General features: G+C 43.2%; 1 long non-coding RNA gene across 1 annotated transcript; it reads left to right on the top strand.

Moving 5' to 3' along the window:
- The first annotated feature begins 1,130 nt into the window (after positions 1-1,130).
- Positions 1,131-24,098, top strand: LOC106028009 (uncharacterized). The gene is made up of 3 exons (XR_001201626.3): positions 1,131-1,603; positions 11,692-11,912; positions 17,459-24,098. It is a non-coding gene; the product is annotated as an uncharacterized LOC106028009 (long non-coding RNA).
- Positions 24,099-27,220: the final 3,122 nt, after the last annotated feature.

The raw sequence follows: 27,220 nt of genomic DNA, 5'->3' as shown, positions 1-27,220 counted from the left end.
GCCAGCCTGAATTACATAGCAAGACCCTGTCTCAAACAAACAAACAAACAAACAAATAAACACAAATAAAAGAAAAACTAATGAATAATAAATAAATGCATACAGTTGTGTAACTACTGCCACAATTAAGATGCAGAACATTTCCATCAACCTTAAAAGTGAAACTTGTCTCTTGAGTTTTACATGCTGCTGTAAGATTGCTTACCACCCATTTTTTGTGCTTGGGCTTGAACTCAGGGCCTCAAGCTTTCGAGGCAAGTGCTGTGCTGCTGAGCTACATCTCCAACCCTAATGGCCACATCCATCGCCTCTGAGAGTTTGCTGCTGGCTTTTTTGCTTGTCCTTGTCTCCTCGTCCTCGAGCAACCACTGATTTTATTTCCTGTCACTGTAGACCATGTTACAGTTCTAGGGTTTTGTATCAATAGTCACATGGCCGTGTACTCTTTTTTATCTGAATTTTTTATACTACATAATTATTTTTAGAATCATCCATGTTGTATCAATTTTTTTTTTTTTTGCTGAGGATTATTCTATTATATAGATGTGCCATAATTTGTTTATCTACTTATTGATGGATTTGTTTCTAGTTTGGGATTATTACAAATAAATCTGCCATGATTTTTTTTAAAGATAAATTCTGACTAGGTAGTCCAGGCTGGCCTTTGAACTCACTACTTGAAATAATGGTAGTCTTCTTGCCTCAACTCTCAATGGCACTGCCATGAATTTTCCTATACAAAAGCTTGTGAGGACCCGCATCTCTCCTTTTTCTCTTGTGTAGACACTTCCAAGTGGAACAGCTGGACCGTATGTTATTCTTATGTTGTCCTTAATAATAGACATCTCTTTTTCACATAAGCATAGGGTGGATCAAGGTCCCCAGCAGGCCTGGGACTCGGTTCCTGCCTTGGTGACTTCCCCCAAGCTGCCTCTGGCCCCTTGCAAGTCATGCTGCAGGCGGAGCAGTTGGCTGAATGTGCAGCTTGCCTTCCTGAGCACGTCCCGGGTGAGAAGCAGTGTTGACTTACATAAGCACGCTGACCTCTTGCTTCTCGCCAGAGTCTGAAATCCTGACATCTTTTGCGAATGTGCTCTGGCTGCCTCTGGACTGGAATGCTAAGTGGCGGAGCAGTTGTCTAGTTTAACAGTCGGATCAAAATATGCCTGTACTGGACAAGTGTTGGGAGCCGCAGCCCCGAGCCCGGTCGCCTCACTTGGCGGACGTGAGGCCTGTAGTAAAGAGTAAAGCCTGAGGTAGATTACCCCTCCCATCGAGCACGTTAGTTTCCTGCTTAAGCAACCCGCTCAACAATATAGTCTGCCTGGCAACTGATGATGTTAGCCAATCAGCTTGCCTTGCTCACTTTAACATGATTGGACACTGTATCCGTATATATACTGGTGCCACCCCTGGGGGGGAAGAAGAAGCCCGGAAGTAGAAGCCCAGAAGGAGCCGCGGGGAGCGGACCAGAGGAGGCTTCGGCTGGGAGCGATCCCAGGGCAGGCTGTACGGAGAAGAAAAATAAAAAGAAAAGGTTGTCCACTGCCAGACTTTGTCGTGTGTCCTTCCTGCCGGCCGGGAGCGGACATCGACAGACAAGGTCAGTGATTGACAGGGAAGGAGAGCTTCAGAGGAAATGACAGTCTGGGAACGCTGAGCCATGGGGCTGCGTGGAGAACGAGGCCCACACACGTGAAGACGCCTAGAGACTGTGCACGCAGGCCGCTCACGTTGGAGCGTAATTTATGTTTGCTGTAGGAATGTACTCAGATGGCTCAAGATTCCAAAGCTGGGGTGGGTGTACAGCATTGTGAAAAGTCTTTGCCTGACTCATGTCCCGCTCACCCCAGATCCCCAGAGGTAACCACAGCTCCTTCCCATCCCAGTTCCCTGTGCATTCTTCCAGGGATTTGCATATAGAGATTCAATATATAAATATACATGTGCGTTTTGTGTGCTCGAGTGAGCTTCTTTTTTTACATAAACACTAGTAGACTAAACACATTGTTGCATGCTGATCTTTTTTTCACTTTACATATTTTAGAGTTTAGTCCATTGTAGCATAAGAAAAGCCTCATTCTTTTTCTGTATTCTTGTACTGTTCTGTTACACTTCAGTTTAGGCAGCATTTGACCGCTGGTATTGTTAGGACCATGGGATCACAGGGGTGAGTAATTTTAGTTCTTACAGTAAATAATGGCGAAGTCACAGGGGAGTCAGTCGCCCGACTGACTGAACTGTAATCTAATCTCAGGGGCAATAAACGAAGGGACGGTAACATTTCTGAGCACATGATGTGAGTGGATGCATAGTATTTCTTAACCATTGCTTTCCTAAGGAATTAACTGGGGAGCTAATTAAAAGTGAAGCTGAGCATGCGCCAGACATGAGCATCCATTGGAACCAGACCTGTGGAGCACAGGATGCTAAGGTGCGTGGTCTGCAGGCAGGTTTTGAGAACTACTTTGCAGGAGGGTGAGGACTTCTTACTGAAGGAGTGACTGAAGAGATCATTAATTCAAGGGATGAAAATGACTTTATTACCATATTTTTAAACCTGAGAAGTTTATGAATAAGTGATTTTTTTTTTCAAACCATCCAAGAGCCTATGCAGTCTCTATGTCTGGAGAAATATGAGCCCTTTGCCACGAGAAGGATTTGCTCTTCCAATGATAAGGGCTGAATTCATATCAGGGAAGAAACTGCACAAACTCCTCCAGAAGAGCCAACAGTTCCAAAAACAACACTTAGGAGAACCTACAACGTCATTCTTTCCTCTCCAAGTCTGCTTTTTATGCTGGCAACTTTCCTCAGGTGGACCCATCCATTCTCAGCATCACACTGATTCAGTTCAGCTGGCGTTTAAGTTGACCACCAGTTACCAGTCCACTACAACATGCTTCATTTCAGTTAATTTACAGGGACCCATTTTACAGAGAGCAAGACTGAGGTCAAGAGGGCTGGTAATTTGTCTGGGGTTGGGTGTAGGCCACACCACTAGGTGATAGAACCAGGATTTTGAATTTAGATCTGAATTCAATGCTTTTTAAACATTATGTTTAAAATACAACCACTTCATCACTGGAAATTTTGGTAACAATCACTTAACCACTCTCAGATTCTTGGGAAATCACTCACTCACTGTCTTTCTTTGTTGCCTGGCAGACACTGTAAGGACTGTGTTTGGGTCTTGTTCTCTACTGTGTGCATAGCATCTTGCCATTGAGTAAACAGTGGGTCCCCAACACACTGAACACCTGCGATGGGTTCAGAGTAGAAAAACTCTGGAAAGATTATCAAGAGCTGTGACTCTTCAAACGATATTATTATTGTTATTGAGACCTAGTTGCCCAGGTTCGCTTGGAACTCGCAATCCTCTGTCCTCATCTGGCCAGGTAACCGGGTATACAGGCCTGAGTCATTGTGCCCAGCTTGAACATATTCATCTTTAATAAATGTTTTCTAATTTCAGGCTGCTAGATGCTCAATGTAGTCCTGAAAATAATTTTAAAAGAAAAATCTGAAGCCAGGTGTGGTAGCACACACCTACAAGCCCAGCACTTGGGAGGCCGAGGCAGGAGGATTACCATGAGTTGGAGGCCAGCGTAGGCTACATAGTGAATTCAAGTCCAGCCTGCACTGCATACCATAATGAGATCTTGTCTTAACCAAACCAAACCAAACTCAAACCCCAAACATCTAAATAGCCAGGAGTGTAGCTCAGTGGTAGAACTCATGTTTAGCAATCTTAAGGCCCTGGCTTAATTCCTAGCACCAAATCCAAAAACAAAGGATCAAAAATGTAAATAGTCATAATTGTATTTCCCAGAAGAAAAAACAAACTTAGCCTTTCTCAGATTATATCCGCTGTGCACAGTTGCTCCCATCTCCTTCCATTTCCCCTCAGGCCGAATGGGCCTGTTCACTAGGCTATCAAGGAGAACGCCCACTGCTGCTTCTAGATGACAAGGGAGAGACAGCCATGGCACTCTGGGGAGTTAGGGGGCCCAAGGGCGCCATTCATCCTACCACGCCCAACCTCAGACCCCTACCTACTGGGTCACCAGCCCCCACTTACCAGGCATGGTGGCACACACCTGTATTCCCAGCACTTGGGAGGCTGAAGCAGGAGGATCACCAAGAGTTCAAGGCCAGCCTGAACTACATAGTGAGACCCTGTCTCAAAACAAAACAAAAGAAAACCTGGGGTTGTAGTTCAGTGCATGGCCCTGGGGTTCATCATCCAATAAGAAACATACACCCCCATAGTCTCACACACACACACACACACACACACACACACGCACACGCACACACACACACACACACACGCAGCTGGCTAGCTCATGATCTATCATCTTTTTTCCTCTCTCATGAGTCAGCTGTGTCCCAGCGGGGCTATTCTGTCAGCAGCCTGGGGAGATAAATGTGTGGAAGGGGAAAACGGTCTCTGAGACCCTGGGGTCACTCTGTCTGGCACAGGGTTTGTGGACTGTGACTTGGCCTGAGTGTCATCTATAAAGTGGGGGTTACGGCGCATACTTTGCTTCGAGGGATGTTTCCAGGACTTCTGGAAAGTAGGAAATTGAAAGTCCTTCGCCTAGTTCCTGGAGCGCAATATCTGCTTATTAAATGTTCGTTGAATCTCAATCTAATCAGCAGTTGGAAAGACCAGATGCAGATTCATGTATGATGACCTCCAATTAAAGCTGGATAACGCATCTATAGTCACAGCAGCACCATTCACAGTAGCCAAGAGGTAGAAACGATCCAAGGGTCTATCAGTGGGCAAATGGATAAACAAAATGTGGCCTACTCATGCGTATACATAAAGGAAGAAAACTCTGACACAATATGGATAAGCCTTGGAGACATTCTCCTAAGGGAAACAAGCCAGCCACAGAAAGACAGATATTATTACGTGATTCCATTTATATTAGGTACCAAGGGTAGTCAAAGTCTCTGAAACAGAAAATAGAATAGTGATTGCCAAGAGTTATTCAGAGTACAGTTTCAGTTTGAAATGATGAAAAAAATTCCAGAAATGGGTGATTGGTGCATAACAACATGAGTGTATTCAATGCCACTGAACTGTTACTTAAGAAGTGTTAAAATGGTAAATGTTACACCATATATATTTATCACACTAACAAACTCAGATAAAGCTTCATTTCCGATGGAAAAAAATTAATCTTTTTGCTTTTTTTTTTGAGACAGGGTCTTGCTATGCAGTTTAGAGCAGCATTGAACTCACTATGCAGCCCAGACTGGCCTCGAACTCATAGCAATCCTCCTGCCTCAGCTTCTTGAATGCTGAGTCTGTTTCCTTTTTCCTTCTGCTTGGTGTTGACAAATCTTACCTACAGCTCTTTCTTTCTGTAGACCACACATTTTTATCTTTTTCTCTGTTATTATTGTTTGTTATACATGTCACAGTGGTCATTATTTTAAAGAATTAAAACACTGTCAAACATAACAAGAACAAGAACAACAACAACAAAAGCCTGCCTATGTTCCCACCATGCAGCAATCAACACAGTTAATGGCATAGTGAATCTCACTCCAAACATCTTCCCGGGCACATGTATATACATTTATATAAACTTACACTAACATGCATTTAAACATAAAATCAGGTCATAGCATATATAATGGCTGTAACCTGCTTTTTCCTACTAAATAATGAATCCATGCACAATTTCTTGCATCACAAGTATAAACTCGCATCATCATTTTTAATGGCTGTCCAGCATCCTACTGTCTATATGGATGGAGCATCTTAGCCAATTCTCCATTGACAAACTTTAAGTTGCTCTAATTTTTTATTACAAGTGAGCTATAGCAAATGAAATAATAATGGAACCATTTCATTATTGCTTATGTGCCTGGTATTATCCCAAGTTCCTTATCAGCACTATTTAATCAGCATGACAAGTGTCAAGTCATTGTTATAATCCCTGTTTCATAGGTGGGGAAACTGCAGTTCAGAGAGGTTGAGTCACTCGCCTGCATCTTTCAGCTAGTGAGCAACAATGCTAGGATTTAAATGGTGCTTTTTCCAGTTCTAAGGCTTCCAAGCCTGCTGTGGAAGTTTAATACGGCTGAACATTCAAATCCTCTTTCTTTTGTATTGTGAGGGTCCCAACTACTTCAATAGACTCCTTAAATTCCCTTCACGACACCCACAGAATGCGAAGAATTTGTGAGTAACAGGAAGTAAGGTCTCTCATCTAACTCTTTCACAGCCTAAATGGAGCCAAAAAGTCCTGGACCCATTTCCCCCAAGAAAGTTTATGGAAGCTGAGCAGAGTGGAGTGCGCCTAGAATCCCAGAACTCTGGGAAGCCGAGGTCGGAAGATCACAGATCCTAGCTCCACCTGGCCAGTTTACTGAGACCCCGTCTCCAAAATAATTAATTACAAAATGAGTTCATAGACTTGGCCACAAGGATACCCAGCTTTCCCTGGGCCCAGCCCAAAGGCCCTCGAGGTGGCTGTGGGCCGCAGACCCAGGCCAGGGCCAGCCTTGTGCTCTTCTTGGCTGCTCCTGGAGCTCTCAGCCAGGAGGAGCACTGGCCCTCCCAGCTCATTTGCCATCTGAGGCCAACGGTGTGGCCGTACACGGTGTCTGAGAAGGTTCTGTCTGGGTCCACATTGAAGGCCTCCAGAACACACCTGCTGGAGCACTGCCCGTTCATGGATGGCTGCACATTCAGCAGCCGCTGGGCGAGGGCCTCGCTTTAACACAGGCCCTGGGCATCAGCATGGGAGTCACATCAGCCAAAGACTGCTTTCCCCAGGACAGTCGGGGAGAGGGAGATCGGTGCCTGGGCTGCTGCGGCTGAAATCCGTGGTGCAGCGCAGGTCACTTCTGGGTCCCTCACCAGAGGACCAAGAGAGTGGTGGGCTCTTCTGTCTGTCCCATAGGTCACCCTCGTGGCAGAGAAGTCTCTCGAGGACCTGCAGCTCCCTGTCCCGGGGAGCTGACAGTGCCCAAGACGCCCGGGGCCAGTACCTCACTGGGGAACTGAATCTTCCCACACCAGCCCCTGTGTAAACAGGAAGACGTATTTTAATTAAACTTGCATATAGAAGTTTGTATGTATTCAAATTTTATATCACCTTATTTACGTTTTTGCCTGCTTCTATTCTGAGATCTGGTTTTTGGTCCCCTCCCCACCTTTTTTTGAGACGCGTCCTCTTTATGTAATTCAGGCTGTGGGTCTTGAACTCACTATGTGGCCCAGGCTGGCCTCAGACTTGCTGGGATCCTCCTGTCTCAGCCTCCCCAGTGCTGGCATAAGCTACCACCCCTGGCTTTGGTCTTGTTCTTTTCTTTTCTTTTTGGTACTGGGGATCAAACTCACGACCTCACGCTTGTCAGGCAAGGGTTTACACCACTGAGCTAAATTTCCACTTGTTCTTATTTTCTATAGTTTCAAAGACATTTTTTCTATTTCTTTTTTTCTTCCTCCTCTTCTTTTTTCCTTTTACTTCTCCTTCTCCTTTTTTCTTCTCTTCTTCCTCTTCTTTTTTTCTCTCTTCCTCTTCTCCTGTTTTCTCTTTTCCCCCTCTACTAGAGGTGGAACCCAGGAAGCCCAGTGCCACTTATTTATTTATTCATTTTGGATTTTTTGAGACAGGGTTTCACTATGGAAATCTGGCTGGCCTTGAACTCATTATGGAGCTCCGATTGGCCTTGAACTTGTGACACTACCTCAGCCTACCCAGTGCTGGGACGATAAATGTACACCACCATGCCTGGCACAGACCTTTCACATTTTTATTTCAAGACAAAATCTCACTAAATTGCCTCCTGGCCTTGTACATGAGATCCTCCTGCCTCAGCCTACTGAGTAGCTGGGAGTACAGACTTGTGCCACCATGTCTAGCTCTGTTTCCATTGTTATGATAGTTACAGTAGTAATTTTAACTTCTTATATGCTTATAAAATCTTAAAATCAATGTCTTTTTTCCCTGGACTATGCAACAGCCATAAACACGTTAACTTCATTAATCAGCCTTTCGTTTATATAGGGTTGTTTTCTCTGGTTTTGAGCGGGGTGGTGGTGGTGGTGTTGGTGTTAGTGTTGAGACAGGGTCTTGCTGTTAGTTCAGGCTGGCCTCAAACTCACAGCAATCCTCCTGCCTCACCTTCCCTAGTGCTGGGATTACAGACATGCACCATCATGCCCAATTTATATGCTCTTGTTATATATCTTAACTTTACCTATTTTTTTAACTTCTAGAAGATATTATAATTTTATGTACTCACAGAATAACATGAGCCATCTTAATTTCTAAATATATGTGGACTTCAAAGATATCTTTTCTGTTAATTTACAGCATAGATTGTATTATAGTCTGCAGACCTACTCTGTGCAATTTTAATATTTTAAAATTTGTTCAAGCCAGGTGTGGTGGTACATGCCTGTAATCCCAGGCCTTGGGAGTTCCAGACCAACTGACGCTACACAGTGAATTCAAAGCCAGTCTGAACTACAGAGAGAAGCCCTGCCTCAAAAAAAATTTTTGTTGTTGTTCAGACTTGCTTAGTGTTCCAGGATATGTTTGAACTTTTAAAATATTCTGTGAGTGCTGCATAAGGACATGGATTCTGCAGGGCGTGGGTGCTGTGTTCTAAGGCTGTCTATTGCGTCAAGCTTGTTAACTGTTGTATCTTTGCTGAGAGATACAGGTCAGAATGTCCACTACATTTGTGGGTTTGTCTGTTTGTCTTTGTCATTCTGCCTTTGTTCCCCATCCCCTTAATACTATAAAAAATAGTTTCTCAGTACATGCAAAGTTAGACTTGTTATGTCTTCCTGGTAAACAGAGTTCTAACCATTATGAAATGACTCCCTACTTAGAAATTGTTGGCTTTAGAGCTTACCATCTTCTATAGTTAATCTAGCTGCGTCAGCTTTCTGTTGTTTGGTATTTGCTGTGGTTTGAATATTCGTCCTGTCTAAAACTCATGGTGAAGCCAGGCATGGTGGCATGCACCTGTCATCCCAGCAGTCTGGGAGGCTGAGACAGGAGGAATGTAAGTTTGAGCCCATCTTAAGAAACTGAAGAGACGTAGGCACTGTCTCAACAATAAAAATATTAAAAAAGGGCTGGCTCTGTAGCCAGTGTGAAAGCTTTGGGTTCAGTCTCCTGTGCTGCAAAACACAAACAGCAAATCTCGTGGTGCAGGTTAATCACAGTCATCCTGATGTTGAGAATGTGATCTTGGAGCAGTGTTCGGGTCACCAGGGTATTAACCTAAGAGCAGGTTAATCCTCTTTCTCTCCCCCTCCTCCCTCCGCCCTCTGCCTTCTCCTAAGCAGGGCCCTGGCGGCTCTTAGCACCTTCACCTTGAACCTCCGGGTTCTGACACCTTCTGTTCACTAGAAATCCCCCAGCCTCAAGCGTGCTACCGTAGCAGCACAAAGCGGAGCAAGACAGCATCTGATAATATGCTTTTTCTACCTTTCCATTTTCTATTTATTTGTATATTTATGCCTTAGATGTATTTCTTGTAGATAGCATGTGGTTGGATTTTTATGATCTAATCTGACAATCTGTGACTTTTGACTGATACATTGATTTTTTAAACCTCACAAGGTATTATTATTTTATATCCATTCAGTGTTCATTTAGAGCTTCTCCATAGGCTCATGTTCAGTCTGCTGGAATAAAAGTGTTTAGAATGGGCTGGGGATTTAGCTCAGCGGCATAAGTGCCTGCCTGGCAAGCGCACAGTCGTGAGTTCGATCCCTGGTGCCAAAAAAAAAAAAAAAAGTAGTTAGAATATCTTTAGTGTATTTAGATCTGCTGGTGGCAACCTCTCTCTCTCCCTCTCTCTCTCTCTCTCCCCCTGTGCTGCTGGGCCTGGAAGCGTGACCTCACACAGGCCAGGCAAGCACTCTGTCCTGAAGTACACCCCACCGTCAGGTTTCAATGCTCTTCTGAAAATGTCACTGTGTGGTTGGTTTGCCCTTAATGTCTAATATGCTCAGAGAAAACAAATGCCCAACCTGAATTCTACACCTGGCAAAACTACCCTTAAAGAACAAAGGAAAAACAGACATGCGCTCATTCCACTGAGTTCTCATCTGGAAGCTGCTTTTCTTTAGCGATCCCCAAAATTTGGGTGGGGCGCACCAATGTTTAAGCTTCGTGGTCTTTTTCCTCCATCGCATCTCGAGTTTTAATGAGCTCTTCTAAGTTCTGTTTCTGTCCAGCTGCTTCTCACTTCCTGCCCTTCCACCTTAGCTCAGACCTCCGTCATCGCTCAGCCAGACGGTAGCAGGGGCCTCCTAATTGGTCTCTTTGCTTCCTCTCCTATCACCACATTCTATTTTGGACACAACATCCTTTTATAATGCAAAGGAAATATTATTTCTCCACTCAAACCCTCCGAAGCCTTCAGGTCACATGGAGAATGCAACGCCAGCTCCTCGCTGCCTCTTCCTGTGAACTCCAAGCCGGGCTCTGCGTGTGCCGGCGGCCCGGCTTCCACCTGCTCTCCCTTTGGCCCACAGTGTTTCCCTGAAGTGGCGCTGGCCCCTTCCCGGCCCCATTCCCTCCTCTGCTCAGATACTGGCTCGCCAGCAAGGCCTTCCCTGACCTCGCTTTCCAGCATAGCAGTCCTTCTGCTCTGTGTCCCCTTCCCTGCCTGACTGTCCTTCACAGTAATGTCAGCATGTGACATCATTCACAGACGCTAGGTGGTGAGTGCTGTGAGAACAAGAACTCCAGCTTAACTTTATCTTTTCCTAGCGTCTAGAACAGCCCCTGGCACAGAGAAGCTTCTTGGTAAATACTGTTGAATACAAGACTGCGCACTGGATCTATTTTACCACGAGAACAGGCACCAAGACACTGTAATACAGCCAGAGCCCCTCACTGGCTTGTTACTGCAAAGCTGGATTTAATTCCCCCGGCCATGTTAACACTGCACTTGTGTGATGACAAATTCTCCGACTCTCGGCGGGGAGGGGGAGCTCCCTGGTTACTTCAGGGTGTTCCCAGAGAGGATAACAGGACTGATGCATGAGAGTCACTGTGTAAGGGCACCTGAGAGCCGCTTGTTAAATATTCAGGAATGCTGTGCGCGGCTCCTTATGCGTGGACTTGAAATTGGCCCCAGTGGGAATATTTACACTGCAGAAATCTGCAAATGCTACAAATTAGGGTGGATTTTAAATTAAAAAAAAAAAATAGAGCCAGTTTACCAGTACAAGGGAAGGTCCCAAAAGTAGTTAGTAAATTGCAGTCCCTGGGTGGCCTGGCACTGCCCTTGGAGACCCAGCTCCCGCTGTTACCCTGGGAAGGGCACCGTCCCTGCCAAGGCTGCTGTGTAGCCTTTCAGTGAGTCAAAGGTGCGGCTCAGGGCTGCGGAGCCAGCAGATACAGAAATGGAATGCAGCTTCTCTGCTCCCTGTCCGGCTCTGGGAGCTCTTAGGAACGTCTTAAGAGACACGGTCTTGCTATGATGCTCAATCTGGCTCTGAACTCCTGGGCCCAAGTGATCCTCCTGCCTCAGCCTCCTGAGTCATTTTTTCCCCTTAAGCATCCACCTTCAGAGGGATGGTGCCTAGGGCCAGCTTGGGGACTCTGTCCCTCTGTGACAACTTCTGTTGGTTACAGTTTCCATATCTATTCCCTCTTTTTTCTTTCTATGGCTGTGATATCTGAGCAGCAGAACAACAAGGAGACAGAGAAACACTGAAGACAAAATAAAATCCATTCCACAGCTGGGTGTGGCTGTACACACTTGCGATCCATCACTCTGGGAGGCCGAGGCAGAGGCCTACAAGTTTGAGCCCAGCCTGGGCTACAAAGTGAGCTCAAGGCCAGCCTGAACTGCACAGCGAGACCCTGTCTCAAAATGCCAAAAAAAAAAGGACTCCCCTAAATCAGGTAAGTAAAAATACACATTTTCTATACAAGTATGACATCAAAGCTAGAGTCCTTGGCTCCCCCAAACCCTTTGAAGCTGCCATGAGTTCCATGTCGTCCCTTTTCCCCTGTGCTGACCTCCAAGCAGAAACTAGCAGAAGGGGTTTCTCCTGCATAGGTCAAGCCTTGGTGCCCACATGCTTGGGGCCTGACCTGTACCGGTATCCTGGACAACGCTATTGGTTTAACTCTGCATCTGTGGAACTGGCTCAATACTCCCAGCTCACAGGGCTGATTGCTTGAGGGGTAAATGAGAAAATGCTCAGTGGGTATTAACTCTGTGCTACACCTGTGTTTCCTTAGGACAAACTCATAGAAGAGCAATTCCTGGGGTATAGTCTCTTTGGTTTAGAACTTGGATGAATACTGGAAACTGCCCTCTACTTCCCACCCACACTGGGGAGTAACCACAGGGCCTTTGCACTGAGTTATATCGTTGTCCCTTTTTCTATTGAGACAAGTTGTCTCTAAACTGCTTAAAGTTTTCAGATTGGCCTCAAATTTGTACTCCTTCCTCAGCCTCCCGGAGTGCTGGAATTACAAGCATGTGCCCACACACTCAGCTTCCAAAAGGATTTATACCAATGCAGGTGTGTCCCATTTTCCTAGAACTTCATTCTTCCTGTGCATTGTCATTATCTTTTAGGCAAAATATAGTATCTCATTTTTTCCCCATTAATATAAGAGTTGAGTGTATCTTTAGTTATTAACCAAGTTGATGACTCCTGTTTGTTGGTGATTTGAATTTCTTTTGCAGATTTCTTTTCACACAATGACAGTTCTCTGTAAGGTAGAGGGAGGGTGAGAGAGATGGAGGAGCTGAAACGATTTGGGAGACGCCCTAGCAGTGGGATAAGGAGAGGATGGGTGTGAAAGAAGCGCAGGAGGCAGAATAGATGACCACGCGGGCTTAGATGTAGACAGAGAAGGAGAGAGCGCTTATGACTGGCGTCCAGGCTCTGGTCTGACCCGCGACTGGACAGTGGTGGCATTTCTGAGATGCGGACGACAGGACAGAAGGTGGCGTTTTTCTGCCTGAGGCGTCCTGTGGGCTGTCAAGTCTAACACAGAGGTGTCCGCAGGCCTGCTGGGTCGGCGAGCCGTGCAGAGCGCCCGAGTGCCGCTGCTGCAGGTGGACTGAGGAAGGTGACTCGAGGACAGACGGGACCGGGGAGAAGCAGTCATCAAGCTGGGGGATTTCATGAGGGAGAAAGCGGCGAACCAACGACGTGAAAGACGCTGGATAAAAATGAGTCTAAGAATTTTGAACAATTTCAAATTCATTTATTTTTTATTTTTATTTCAATCAAAAAAGAACGAGCAGCCGAACACTTTCAAAAACAGGCTAGAGAGTAACAATAATCAACACCTGGGGTATTGTTATATTCACAGTAGTTGTTCACAGTACAAGACGCAGGCATGAAACTCTGATCATTATTTATTGACCAATCTAGAAAATTACTAGTACAAAACTTTCCCCTCAGAGAACCAGAGAAACCAGCTGTATAACTGTCTTAACTGTCTCGTTTTCATATATATTTTTTCCTTTCCCTCCTTTCCTCTCCCCTTTCTCCAGTCACAGTTTTACTATTCTTTTGAATAGTTTCTTCCCTGTTCATAATATCTGCTGCACATTTTGAATCTTGTTTACTCGTTTAGATTTGCACACTAGGGAGACAACACAATGTTTATACATGTAGGTCTGGTTTATTTCACTTAAGAGTATGGTCTCGAATTGCATTCATTTTCCTGTAAAAGTATCAGGTTTATCTTTTATGGCTGAGTAGTATTCCCTTAGATTAAGAAAATCCACATCTCGTTTGATCAGTTTCTCAGCTGATGGGCATTTGGGTTGTTTCCAGGATTTAGCTATTACAAATTGTGCTGCTATAAACATGGGTGCATGTATATTCCTCTGATGTGATGTTTTTAATTCTTGTGGGAAGATACCCAGAAGGGCTCAGATTTATTTTGTGAGATAAATTCTAACGTAACTTTTCCTTAAATGATTAGGAAGTTGTCCCAATACACTATCTATTGACCAAGCTTTCATTTTCTTCTCTTTTTTTCTCTTTCTATTTTTGTGGTGCTGGGCATGGAACCTGCAGCCTCACACCTGCTAGGCAAGCACTCTGTCACTGAGCCACATTGCCAGCCCCATCTAGCAATTTCTTACTATTCAGAAACCTATCATTGTTGTATGGCAAACGGTTTTGTAGAATTTGGTCTAATCTTTCTATTTCTATGAATCACTCATCTTATGTATTTGTCAGACTTTTAAATTTCCCTGTGTTTTATGATGCTTTGACATTTGAGGTTTTACTAATCCTGGAGACAATGCTCTCCCAGGGTTGGCTAATTCCTTAGTGACATTGGCCAATCCAAAAGCTTCCCCCTAAACCACACCCTTTCTCCACCTCTCACTCTCTGACCTCTAAGCCAGCCCAGGGCCAGCTATTGGGCCATTCAGGGATGCTCCATATCTCAGGGCCATTGAGGTTATTCAGTCCTGTACTTGTTCAGCTACTAACCCAGCCTCGCCCATTCCTTCCTGGAAAACCATGGTGTCCTTGGCACACCATACTTGAGGCTTTTATAGGTAAACAGAGGCAACTTGAGACCATACTCATTAAGTGAAATAAATCAAGCTCACTTGTGTAAATATTGTATTGTCTCCCTAGTGTAAAAAAAACTAGAAGAGTAATAAGATCCAAAATGTACAATAGATATTGTGATAATAAAAGGGAAAGAAAACACTTTTCCTAAAAAAGGAAAGAAAGAAGGAAGAAAAAGATGGATTGGGTATTTAGTTCAACGGCATAAGCACCCACCTTGCAAGCTCACGGTTGTGAGTTTGATCTCGGTACCTATTTTAAAAAAAAGGAAAAGGTTATATGTATACACAAATCCATTATGTGATAGCCATGCCACTAATCTCTGTTAGTTCATCCAAAACAAGAGTTAGTGCTTTGATTGATCATTTTTGGTGCCTGAATCTTGTAACTTGAACTTCTTCTAAGATAACATGCAGTATATTAATTAGTGTTAATTTCCTACTATTTTTAAATTCTGTATTGTTTCTATCTTCTTTTATGCTTTGTTTTAAAATAAAAAAAGAGTCGTGGAATCCTTGATTGTTCATACGCTAACGGATCTATTTCTAGAGCTTAATTTGAAACATGATGCTTAAAGTTGGCTTGAGACATTTAAAAAATAACCATAAGAATGTCTTACTTCTATCTTATTAATATTTTTAAAAGTTGCTATGAATATTATATTCATCAAATATATGTTCATTATCTTTTAATGTATATCTTTTCCCACTTATTAGTGAGATGGATTACATTAAATGATTTTCTAATATTGACCTATCTTTTTCCTCCTGTAATGAGTACCATCTGGTCATGGTATATATTCCTTTTAGATCATTAACATAGTCTTTTCCTAGAATAAATTATATTAATCAATTTATTACTCTGGAACTATTCTAACATTTCTATAATCAATACCACTTGATCATGGTATATTTCTCTTCTAATGCCCTGTTACATTCTCCTTGCTAAAAGGATACGAGTTCAGTCTATAAACTCAGTTATATAAAAATAACATATTTCTCATTCTGACATTTTTATTTAGGAATTTTGCATCAATATGAGCAAGAACGGTAGGCATATTCTTTTCCTTTTTGGCACTATCCTTGTTGAGTTTGAAGCACTGGATCTTTCCAAAAAACACAAGGACTATTTCCTTGTTTCTCTATGTGCTGGCATAGTCATTCCTGTTACATAGGATGCATTGCTCCCTTTGCTACCTGAGGAGACAGAGATTCATACCTGGCACCACTAAGCCTGATACATTTCTGGCAGGCACAATTTGTTACAGAGAGGCAATATGCCATGGGGTTGTCCTAGTCTGCTTGTACTGCTTTAACAAAATACCTGAGCCTGGATAACTTGTAAACCACAGCTTTTTTTTTTTTTTTTCACATTTCTGGAGATGAGAAGTCTGAGAGTCATCACCAGACACGGTGTCTGGTGAGGACACTTTATTCCTCCTGTCTTCTCACAGGAGTATTCCTACAAAAGGAAAAAGCCAGAAAGGGGTAGCTGGTTCCCTGAGGCCATTTTATAAGATACTACAGTTAGGCGCTGATTTATGAATATTCATGTTGTTCACTTTCACAGATACAGATCTCACATTATAAACAATTGCAGCCAAACAAATCTCCGAAGTAAGCTTGTGTGTCTACTGTTTTAGGATAACCATAAATGTAAAAATAGTTTCTTTACAGTTGTCCTGTACTGTATCACCATTCTAAGACAACTGTAAAAGCAAAAATAGTTTGTTTACAGTATTTGTGTGTATGTTTGGTTGTTTGATGCTTTACACTGTGTATTTGTGTCAAAGATGTCTGAGATTCACTTTGTTGAACTTACGAATGAATCCAACTTAATGAACATTTTCCTGGAAGAGGACTCGTTTGGAAGGTGCAGACTCACTGAATTCACCTCCCCAAAGGTCTCACCTCTCCACAACACCACTTTGAGGTTTCAGTTCTGCATTTGGGTTCTGGAAGAACACATACATTCAAGCCATAGCGGTAGTTAAAGAGTTTGGGCTTGATTGACAGAGTAAGCATTCAGGTGACCTGAGAGGTGAAGCAGGAGAATCCCTTTGTAGTTCTCATGAGGTTTAACAAGATTGTGGGAAGATGCCTGACATGTAGCAAACAGAGCAAAGAAATAGGCGTGGAAGAATGCACCAAAACCAAACCCAGAGGGCAGTTTGGTGAAGCAGGAGTCAGGCCAAGGGAGAAGGGCAGCCAAGAGATGCCTCTGGGCTGAAGAGAGCCTCCAAAACTGTCTCTGCCCACAGCAGCACCCCTTTTCCCATGCCCCTTCCAGATTTTACACCCCTTGGCTGAACAGAGATGTAGGGATCCTCGATTGTCAGCTTTTTTTCGGAGGCCCCAGACTCTCCTAGACCAGGACCCTACGTGCTTCACCCTGGTCTGAAATTATATTACAAGACTCTTCTACAATCAAAGTAAAGGTGATTCACATGAATACCAGTAATCCCAGTTACTCGGAGGCTGAGGCAGGAGGATGGCAAGTTCCAGGCCAGCCTGAGCAACTTGGTGAGACCATCTCAAAATTAAAATAATTTAAAAGACTAGGAGCTGTAGTTCAGTGGTAGACCACCCCTAGGTTTGATTCCCCAGTATTGGAGGAAAAAAAGGAGTTCTCATTTTTACTAGAATGTCCTAAATAACGTGAAATGGATTCATGATGGTTAATTTCATGGGTCAACTTGATTGGTTTAAGGGATTTCCAGATAGTTAGGAAAGCACTGTTTCTGAGGATATTTCTGGAGGAAACTGGCATTTGAATCAATGGACCAAGTAAGATAGAGTTGTTCTTACCCAAGGTGGTGGGTATCTGTTCAATGACTGAGAATCAGGATCTAGCAATCAGCCAATGGAAAGACTAATTCACTTTCTCTCCTAGGACTGGGATGCTTATCTCCTCCTGCCCTGAGACACCAGAAAGTCCAAGTTCATCAGCCTTTGGACTCCGGGATTTGCGCCAGTAGTCCAGTTTCACAGGCCTTTGGCCTGGGGCTGAGAGTTACACCGCCAGCTCTCCTGATTTTCTGGCCTTCGAATTTGAATTAAACTGGACCAACAGCTTCCCTGGTTCTCAAGCCTGCAAATAGTATATCATGGGGCTTCTCAGTCTCCACAATTCTGTGAGCCAGTTTCTCTAATTATCCATCTATCTATCATCATCATCGCTCATCTTTCTATCTACCTGTCAGTATATTTATGTTTTGCTTTGCTGAGAACCCCGACTGCTCAAGATTCAGTGAAGAATGCCCATTCCGGACGACGTTGCCTCTTCTCCTTCAGTCTGCCTCCCTCGCACCTCTCTGTGACCTTAACACTCAGCCCTTTACCCTGGGTTCCGCCCTGCAGGGTGACCCTTTCCCCGCAGCCGCCACCCCTGCCAGTTCCCTCTGCACAGGACGCCCACTCCTGGAGCTGGCCCTGCAGCACCTTCCTGGCAGGTACTTTGTTCTGGTCTCAGATGCTTCTCTCTCAGCTGCTCCTAGAAATGGTGGATGCTGTTCTTCAGTGCCCTTGAGGGTGATTTTTGTCTGCAGAGATAACTATTAAGAAGGTTTATTTTGGGTTTTAAAAATGGAGTCACTTATTAAAATTACAAATTCAAAACCCTTGGTCCTTCCTTAGGCTTTTATGTTCAGCTTACAAATCTTATTACTCTATTTATAAGCCTAATAAATGTTAACAATAATTTTTAAGGAGACCTTGAATAATGCTTGGTCCCATTTACAAACTCAGCGAATTAAACACCTTCAGCATTGTGCAACTACAATGATAAATTTAAACATGCTTGATTTCTTATTTTTAAAGTATTTCTCACTTAAACAAAGTCTTCCTAAGTACAAAATAGTTCTTATCAATCTAGAAAATTAAACTAATAAATATAGCAAGCCTACAACTCACACGTTCCAATTTTGTGCCTGACTTTAGGAAGGCTTCAACTTGAAATCATACATCTTAATCAATTACTCCATTACACACTTAAATTGAGAGCTGCAAGGTTGCCATCCTAATGGGCCAAATACTCTCAACCATTACAAATATATAAAATGTCATATAGGAGTAGATTGCTTCTCATCACAAAGTTATTAGTATTATGGCTTGGATCGTCTTAGACTGTTCTGTACTTAATTTTAAGTAACAATAGTGAATGCTTGTTTAGCATTTTTCATGTGCCGGATCCTGGTTAAGTGCTTTTCACCTGTCACATTGTAGCTCTTTCATTTCTCCTGATCCTTGTGTACAGACTTAAAGGGTCGGCAGGCAGCCTGGCAACACTCCGCAGGCCGCAGACTCCTTGCTCCCTTGCGTGCTGTCAAGAGTGACAGCTTCCGGTTCCTCTTCCTTCTCATTGTCAGCGGGAGCGGCTTCCCTCTGATCTCCTGGTCACTCGCTGTCATCTTACAGAATGAGCACAACAGCTATTCACCAGATGTTCCTTGCCAGCTAATTTTCACACACACCCCCCCCCCCCGGTTGCAAAATCCAGGAGCGGCGTTGCTATTGCTTCCTAGTCTTTCCTTCTCCATGTCTTCTCAGTTTCCTCCGAGGAGCCCTCCAGGGCCAGCACTCCACAAAAATCACCTTCCTTCATCTTCCCTGACCCGCAGCCCCACCACGGCCATCACTTCTCTTGCTGAAGGCGCTGGTTCCAGGATGCGGCTCCTCCTCGGAGGATTTCCTCCTGCCTGGCTGGTGGCATCACATCCGCCGTGTCCTGTGTGCCTCCTGCTCTGCTGTCTGCATGTTGGGAGTCCCGGCCTTTGTCCCTGCTGCTCTTCTCTTCCCTAAGGATTCTCATTCTCTTGCAGTGCCATCCAACCATTGGATCTTCAGTCTATTTATTTATAGGTCTGTGAGCTCCAAATTTACCTCAGCAGCCCCAGAACTCTCAACTCTGTACTCCAGTATCTAACCGTTTCCCAAACCTCTCTACGTGGGCATCTCAAAATAAACACAGCCAACGCTGTATCGCTGGGCTTTCCCTCAAAGCTCACCTTACCTGAAACCTGCCTCTGTCCTCAGTTGGTGAGCATCCTCCTCATTGCTCAGGCTGAAAACTGTGGATTTCTCTCTTTCTCTCTCCCTCTACATGGCAGTCTTACTACTGCAATCCTTTTTTTTTTTTTTGAACCACAGTGTGCCTCACTTGGATTATTACAATAAACTCATAGCTGGTCTCCCAGCTTCTACTGTGCCTATTTTTATATTACTCTCAACATGACATCCAGAAGAACTTTTCAAAAATGAGAATCAGGGGCTGGCATAAGCACCTGCCTTGCGAGTGTGCGGTTGCAAGTTCAATCCCTGGTACCAATTTAAAAAAAAATGCAAAAATGAGAATCAGATTGCATCACTCTTTTGTTTAGAATCTGCAGTGATTCTTCATTTCATTCAGCGTAAAAGCCAAAGTTCTGCAGTGGTCTATCATGATGTGACTCTTTTTCCTAATTCTTTCGCTCCCACCTGGCTTAAACCACACTGGTTTTGTTTCTCCCACACTCCCAGGCAAGGGAGCTCCAACCACAGGGCTTTTGCACCAGCTGTTCCTTTGTTTGCAATGCTCCTTTCTCAGATACAATTGAATTCACTTGCTTATCTCCTCCAAGTATCTGCTCAGTTCTCATCATCTCTATGAAGTCACCTTTAACCATCCTAAAAACCTAGCAACCCACTCCCTTCCCCTCTTACTCTGCTCTACTCTTTTGTCTTTGGCACTTCTCTCCAGAAGTACATCTAATTTACTTGCTTAGAGTGTTTGCTATGTGTCTCCTCCATTCTCAAGGCTAGAATCTTTATCTCCCGATGATTACCAAATTCCTAGCATTCAGTAGATACCCAGTAAATACTTTCTGTATGAACAATCCCATGGAAGAAGTACAAATTTTATTTCTGTTTTACACATGAGGAAGCTGAGGCATAATGAAGATAAGACACGTATCCAAGATTATCCAGCCAATACATAGTAGAGTTGGAATCTATGTGCTCAACTGTAGAGCTGAGAATTTGTGTGCTGAACTCCTTAAAACTGTGTCTTTCACACGTAAAAACCGGTGACTCTGCAGCTTCTCTCTGAGGTCCCATCATAGACACTGACACCACGTTCAGTAATGGGCTGTTAGTAGGACAGTGGTTCCGAGTGGCTTAGCTGTGTAGTAGACGACACCATCTATGTTTACATACATCCACTCTGACGTTTGCATGACAAGGAAATCCCTGAATGACACAGCTCCCAGAGCTCTCCTGCCACACCATGCCCACATCTCTGTCTTCTCTACTCAGAGGAGGATGCACCTTCAAGTATGTGGGCCTGGATTTTGCGTATCTTTTCTCTCATACACTATATAAAAGTGACTTTCCTTTTTACAATAAGGACTTCAACTGAATAAGATCTTTCACTCTGTCACACCCTTATGGTGCTACACGCTGTGGACAGAACATAAATACCGCGAGGACTGTTATTCTTGGGTGTCCATTTGTTCCTTTCCGATCCCCCACTGCCTACAACAGAAGAGGAGGCACTTCACTAATATTTGCAAATGTTATATGGATGATATTTGAGATAGTAACCAGGCCAATTTTAGCTGTTCTATGTGAAGTTTTCTGCCTTGTTGCACTTTATTACTTAGCTTTCTGCTTTCTGTTGCTATGACAAAATATCTGAGATAATCAACTTATGAAGAGGAAAGAGTTGTTTTGCCTCATGATTTCAGACGTTTCAGTGCCTGATTTATTGGCTCCATGACTTCAGGGTCTGCACAAGACAAAATATCATGACAGGGAGCAGCTGGTGAAGTCACTCGCTTCTTGGAATCTGGAAAGCACAGAAAAGAAAGGGAGGAAAGGACTAGGTCCCTTCAGGGGCACCCACTTCCCTTGACCCTGGATGACCTTTCTCCAGCTAGGCCTCACTTCCTGAAGCTGCCACCACCTTCCAGTAGCACCATTAGCGGGGGGACCTCATCTTGGATGCATGAACTTTTGGGGGGCACTTAACATCTAAACCATAACAATACTGTCACAGGCACTATCTGTTCTTTCTATGAACACAGTGGAGTTCCTGCAGTGCCTGTGGCCGTCCGCAGGCTTATGGGTCATTGAGTAACTCCCCAGCTCCTTGGGTCTAAGTGGAGTCACCAGTCACTGTGCCCTGTCACCTCAGCCATGAAGAAGAGGAGTGTGACCAACCGAGGACAATCCCAAGAGCACATCTTTTGGATACAGCGATTGATTCATCGGCAATTCAAGCTGGGCAATCAGCCAATCATTTTTATTATTGTCATCATTATTATTATTGCTGCCATTTGTAACAGGCCAGGCCAGCACTTACTGTTGTGTTTCACCAAGGAATGAAGTATAGGCTGCCAGGGAGGTCGCCTCTGAGATTGCTACCTGAGATTCTGGTGATATGCAGATATCTCAGTGTTCATGCTGCTAGAACAAAATCTCTGAGACTGGATAATTAATAAAGGACAGAAATTTACTTCCCATGATTATGGAGGTCTAAAATCAAGGTGCCAGCAGATTTGGTATTTGGTAAGGGTGTAATCTCTGCTTTTTTTTTTTTTTTTTTTAATTTTAAAGAGGATAAAACCAAGGAAAATAAAATAAAACCTTCAAAACCTTATGACAGCAACAATAGTTACCATAATGCCTTTTGTTGTCTTTAAAATAGCTGCAGATTCCTTCGGACATAGTAAAAGTCAAACAGAACAGAATAGAATAGAAGCAATAAAAACAAAACAGTGAATGCAATAAAGGACTTCAAAACAAGCCAATAGTAAATCCAAAATAGCTCCCATAATATGTCTTGTTATCTTTTAAATAGCTGCTCATGCCTGCAGAGTCAACGTAAGCAAACAAAACAAAAGAGAATAAAACCCAACCCAACAAAGTAATGAAAGTGATACGGTTTCCAGGCAGGGATCGCTCCCTGGTGAGGCCTTGTTCTTTCCCTCATGGAGAGGGGCTGAGGTCAGGCTGTCCCCACTCCCGCAGTGGCCCGCACATGGTGCTGGTTTCCGGGTGGGGATCACCTCCTGGTGAGCCTGGTTTTCTCCCTCTGCAGTCCATGAGTGGCCCCGATTTCTGCTTTCAACATGGTGACTTATCATTATGTCCTCTAGTGGAGACAAATGCTATGCCTCACATGAGGAAAGGGACAGAAGGACAACAAAATCCTAGCGAGTTCCCTCTGACCCTTTAATAAGGATGCTGATCCTAGACCCCTCATGACTCCATCATCTCCTAAAGGCCCCGCCTCATCATCCTGCCACTGTGGGCCTCAGGTTCCAGAGGTTTGTCTTTTGGACACATACATTCAAACAACACAGGGACGGAGTGTGACACGAGAGAGGGGGCCAGGACACAAGGCAGAGAGACGGAGAAGAGATGAGAATCAGAGAGGGACCTGGGCCTTGTTTTACTAGACATTTAAACCTTTTCTTGGACTGGTTTCTTCAGCTTTTCTGTTTCTTCTTGCATGGATTTTGGTAATTTGTATTTTGATTATCAGAATTTCATGGACTTACATATTTGTTGCTATAATGCTATGTTTTAAATCCTCTAGTCACTCCTGTAATAATAACTCTAGTTCCTTTCTCATCCCTACATGTGTTTTCTCTTTTTTTTGCTTCTTCTTTTTATTTTATTTTTTTGTCTGTCCAGGAACTCAAACCCAGGGTCTTCCACATGCTAAGCAAATGCTCTAATATCATGCTACATCCCTAGCCCATCTTTGCGCTTCTAAAAAGTATGTTCAAAGAGTTTTAAAATTGATAACTAGTTTTAAAATTGATCTTCCTGCCTGCTTTTTAGTTCTTTCTTTGCTACCTCATCAATTTCTTATTTTGTCATTATTAATTTTATCCTACTTTCTTGTATCTCAGTTGCTAGATTCTCACTTTGGATATTTATTCATTTATTTTTAGTTTTGTTAATAACATACTTCAGTGTTATAAATTATCTTCTAAACACTGACAACTATGTCGTATAGGTCTTCTTATAATATCTTTTTGTTAATTAGATTTTTAAACTCTAGTTTGATTTCCTCTTTGATCTAAGTACTTCCCCACTCATTTTTCTGGCTAATTCTTGCTCGTTCAATTAGATTTCAGCTTAGAAGTCTTCCTGAGCCCCATTCTGCTTACAACTTCTTACTGTAAATTCCAATAGAATCAATATTTCCTAATACATAGAGATGACTATTTGTGTGATTGTCTGTTAACTTGTACTTTCTTATAGACTCATAAGCTCCCAGTGGAAAGGCTCATGTTACCTTTTTCATTGTTGTTTCCTTAGCAAATATGTGTCTGATGCACAGGTGGTATGTGATGTGTATTTATTGAATGCATGGCTGGAAAATAGTCATCGGAGAGAATGCCAATCATATGACTCTTAGAGAGAAATTGTAATTTTTAAAAAGAAACGATTATTTATACGTTTGTTCTTTGTCCTGCTAATCCCTCTTCTGGGATTGTAACCTAAAGATACACTAAAAAATAGCAAAATGATTTATGCACAAAGCTGTTCTTTGTGGTATCATTTGAAACAGCAAAATACTGGAAGGAATCTGAACATCCATTATTAGATTAACTGGAAATTGTGGTTCATTCACACACATTAACTGGGTTAGTACCAGATGTAAATGGAGACACAGGGGAACTATCCCAGGACATATTGTTAACGGAAAAACACGAAAACATGTAGAATTGAACACAGAACATGCCATCTTTGGTGTAACAATGGGGCACAACTATGTATACAGATTTATTTTTGCAAAAAGAAACACTGGAAGGATAAAAGGGCAAAAACCAACAAAAATGATTACTTCTAGGAGAAGAAACAGGGTAGAGGGACGGGGATAGAAATGAAATTCTGTAGATACCTACTTTTGTGTGGTTTTGACTTGGGAATCACATAAATATTTAACACATCCAAAAATAACATTACATCAAAAGGAAAGGAGGAAAAAGTAGTTGTTAAAATTTGAAAACAATCTGAAATGAAGGACTTTAAATGTATATCAAGTTCTAACATAACCACTCAGTGAAAATTATTCCAAGTGACTTTACCTCACAGCATATTGATCGCATATACTTAACGAAATACACTTTAAAGGACAAAAAGAACTTCAAAGAAGTCTTGAAACTTCATTTGAAAGTCTTATTGTTAGATAAAAAAAGACGTATTGACATTACTTTTGAAACTATGACATAAAATTTGCAGGGGAATGCAAATAAGTAATTGTGTTAATGTTAGAACCTAAGAATATCAGTAGGAGAAAAGAGACAGGAGGATAAGATCAAAGAGATTAAACAAAAACCCTGAAAAGGTATATTTGAATTAGCGACATCAACAGAAACCCATAATCCTTTTGTTTCTCCTGTATTTGCCTGGCCTGTCTCCAGCAAAGCCCCGATCAGCAGGCACAGCCGGGGAGCACAGCATGTCCTCCACGACCAGGACCAAGGGCTCCTTGGAGAAATGACTGATTCCAGGTCTGGGGCAGGAAATAGGCAACATGGGCCTGGAACATCCTGTTGGGCTAGAGAGAGAAAAGACAATTGTCAAAGAGTAATAGGATCACGTCTGAAGGACACAGGAGCTAACAGAAAGGGATGCCTGCTGGCTAAAGATGAAAGAAGAACGACTGGGTTTATCGGAATACACTGAATGTATAAACACTCATTAGTTCATATTGATAGAGACAGAGCAGAGAGAGGAAAAGAAAGCCCCAAATCAAACAAATACCATGAAATTCTATTGGAGGTAGCTAGGGGGCAATTCCTTGTCCTGAGAATTAGCAGTGAAAGGGCCTTTATCCTGTCATCTTTCTACTATTTCATCTCAGCCTAAAAGCCTCTGTTCACCAGGGAAAGTCCTTTATTTAAAAAAAAGCCCAGCTAACAAAGGTGGAAGGATTAATAGGACTAGAAAACCACCTTTTTATACCTTTCAATAAAATAATGGACTCAAGCAATAATCACCAATGGGTGAAAAGATTAAATGGTCGACGGGAAATTTCATAATGGAAGGACCTGGTTGTTACCACTGTGTGTTTTCCCTGCAGTGTTGGAAAGATTAGTCCTACTTAGAAAACATCTACCATAGTTTGGATTTCCCTAAAAAACCAGGCCCTAGGAAAAGGATTTGGGTACGTGTCCCAGGGTATTACCTCCTCAGCTCTTTTCGGGTGGCGGCGTGCAAAAGGTACCGGGATAGCACGCTTGCAGGTAGCCTCCAGGATGGGCCAAAGGGACATGGCAAAGCAGCACCAGAGCCTGCTATGGCACTTTTGCAGAAAGCCAAGGTCAGAATGACTTCTAGCTAACAGGAATACAACAAAAGGAGGAACAAGATAAATGACAGCACAAAGACGCAAGCAGACACATCCTGATTACGGGACATTATACAAAATATATGATCTCTCCAGTGGGGTGTTCTCTGAGCCAGTTAGCATGAACTGGTCAGTCCCACTGGGGCCTCTCTGAGGAATTCTCAGGAAAACTCCTCAGAATTGTTCCACATAAGGTCAGAAAGCAGAGGCATTTCTTCAGGACCATGGTCCCCAGGGCTAACCCTGGTCTCAGCTTTCAGGATTTTCAGGACTTGCCTATACAGGGGTGAATGACCTTTCCAGCTAAGAAGAAATTCCTGAGGCACAAAAGGGTAATTCCTGAGGGGGGCTACAGGGCACACTGGAAGTAGGGCTCAGGCAAAGAGTATGCAGCTGCCCTAAGTTAAGGGGGCCTGGGATGTGTGGAAGCCCCGAGTGTCCGCAGAGTGTCTCAGCAGATATTCACGTGGGCTTAAAACTAAATTTCTGCTCCAGATGCACCTCTTGCCCTCCAGGGACTTCAAACAGATACCTCTGAAATCAGCAGGCGCTGGAATTTCTGTATGGGCTGCAACGTATGTGTGGCCCACAGGGTGTGTGTGTGTGTGTGTGTGTGTGTGTGTGTGTGTGCATGTGCACACACTTGTGTAATATAAAAGTAAGACTGAGCAATAGGGTAAAGGACACTCCCTGCGGGAGGAACATTTCTAATACAGTGGTATCATCACTGTACACAGAGCCAATCAGAAGAGTGCTACTTTGGACCAATCAGAAAGTGGCTGTTTTCAGTTCTTAATTTGAATCTGGTGCTGTTCACAGGACCAATCAGAAGATGGTTCTATTCACATGTTGGTGCAATCAAAAGACATTAATTTTGATCGTTTATATGTAACAGGAAGTTTAATGAGTTTTTTGTAGCACAATGTGCATATGGTATAATGGCAAGTAACTGTTTGATAAGACAACTTTCTCCTCATTAATGTAAAAGGAGATAACCGGGAATTTTGGATATGAAACATTCCTTCCCCTTATCTTCAGGGCCACTGTGAGCCTTTTTACAGAGCCCCTCTTCAGTCTGTAGAGCACGTCTTCTCTGCTTTTCATAACTACACACTTTCCCTGCTTTTCTCTATGTCTTTTCCATATTTGGGACACTAGGAACTTGGAAAAAAAGCACTACAGGATACCCATCTGGTAGCATTTCTTGGCAAGCCAATTAAGAGGTCAGAAAGATCCCATATTTTGTCTGGTTGCTCTAAATTGTCTGGTTGCTCTCTTTTGGGCATGGGTCAGATTGTCAAAAGCTAT

The sequence above is a fragment of the Cavia porcellus genome, unplaced genomic scaffold (genome assembly GCF_034190915.1).
Source record: "Cavia porcellus strain 051 isolate PalLab524CR breed Dunkin Hartley unplaced genomic scaffold, mCavPor4.1 scaffold_25, whole genome shotgun sequence".
In the NCBI taxonomy this organism is placed as follows: domain Eukaryota; kingdom Metazoa; phylum Chordata; class Mammalia; order Rodentia; family Caviidae; genus Cavia; species Cavia porcellus.
Note: the sequence above shows the minus strand (reverse complement) of the source record. Positions and strands in the feature narration are given on the sequence as shown.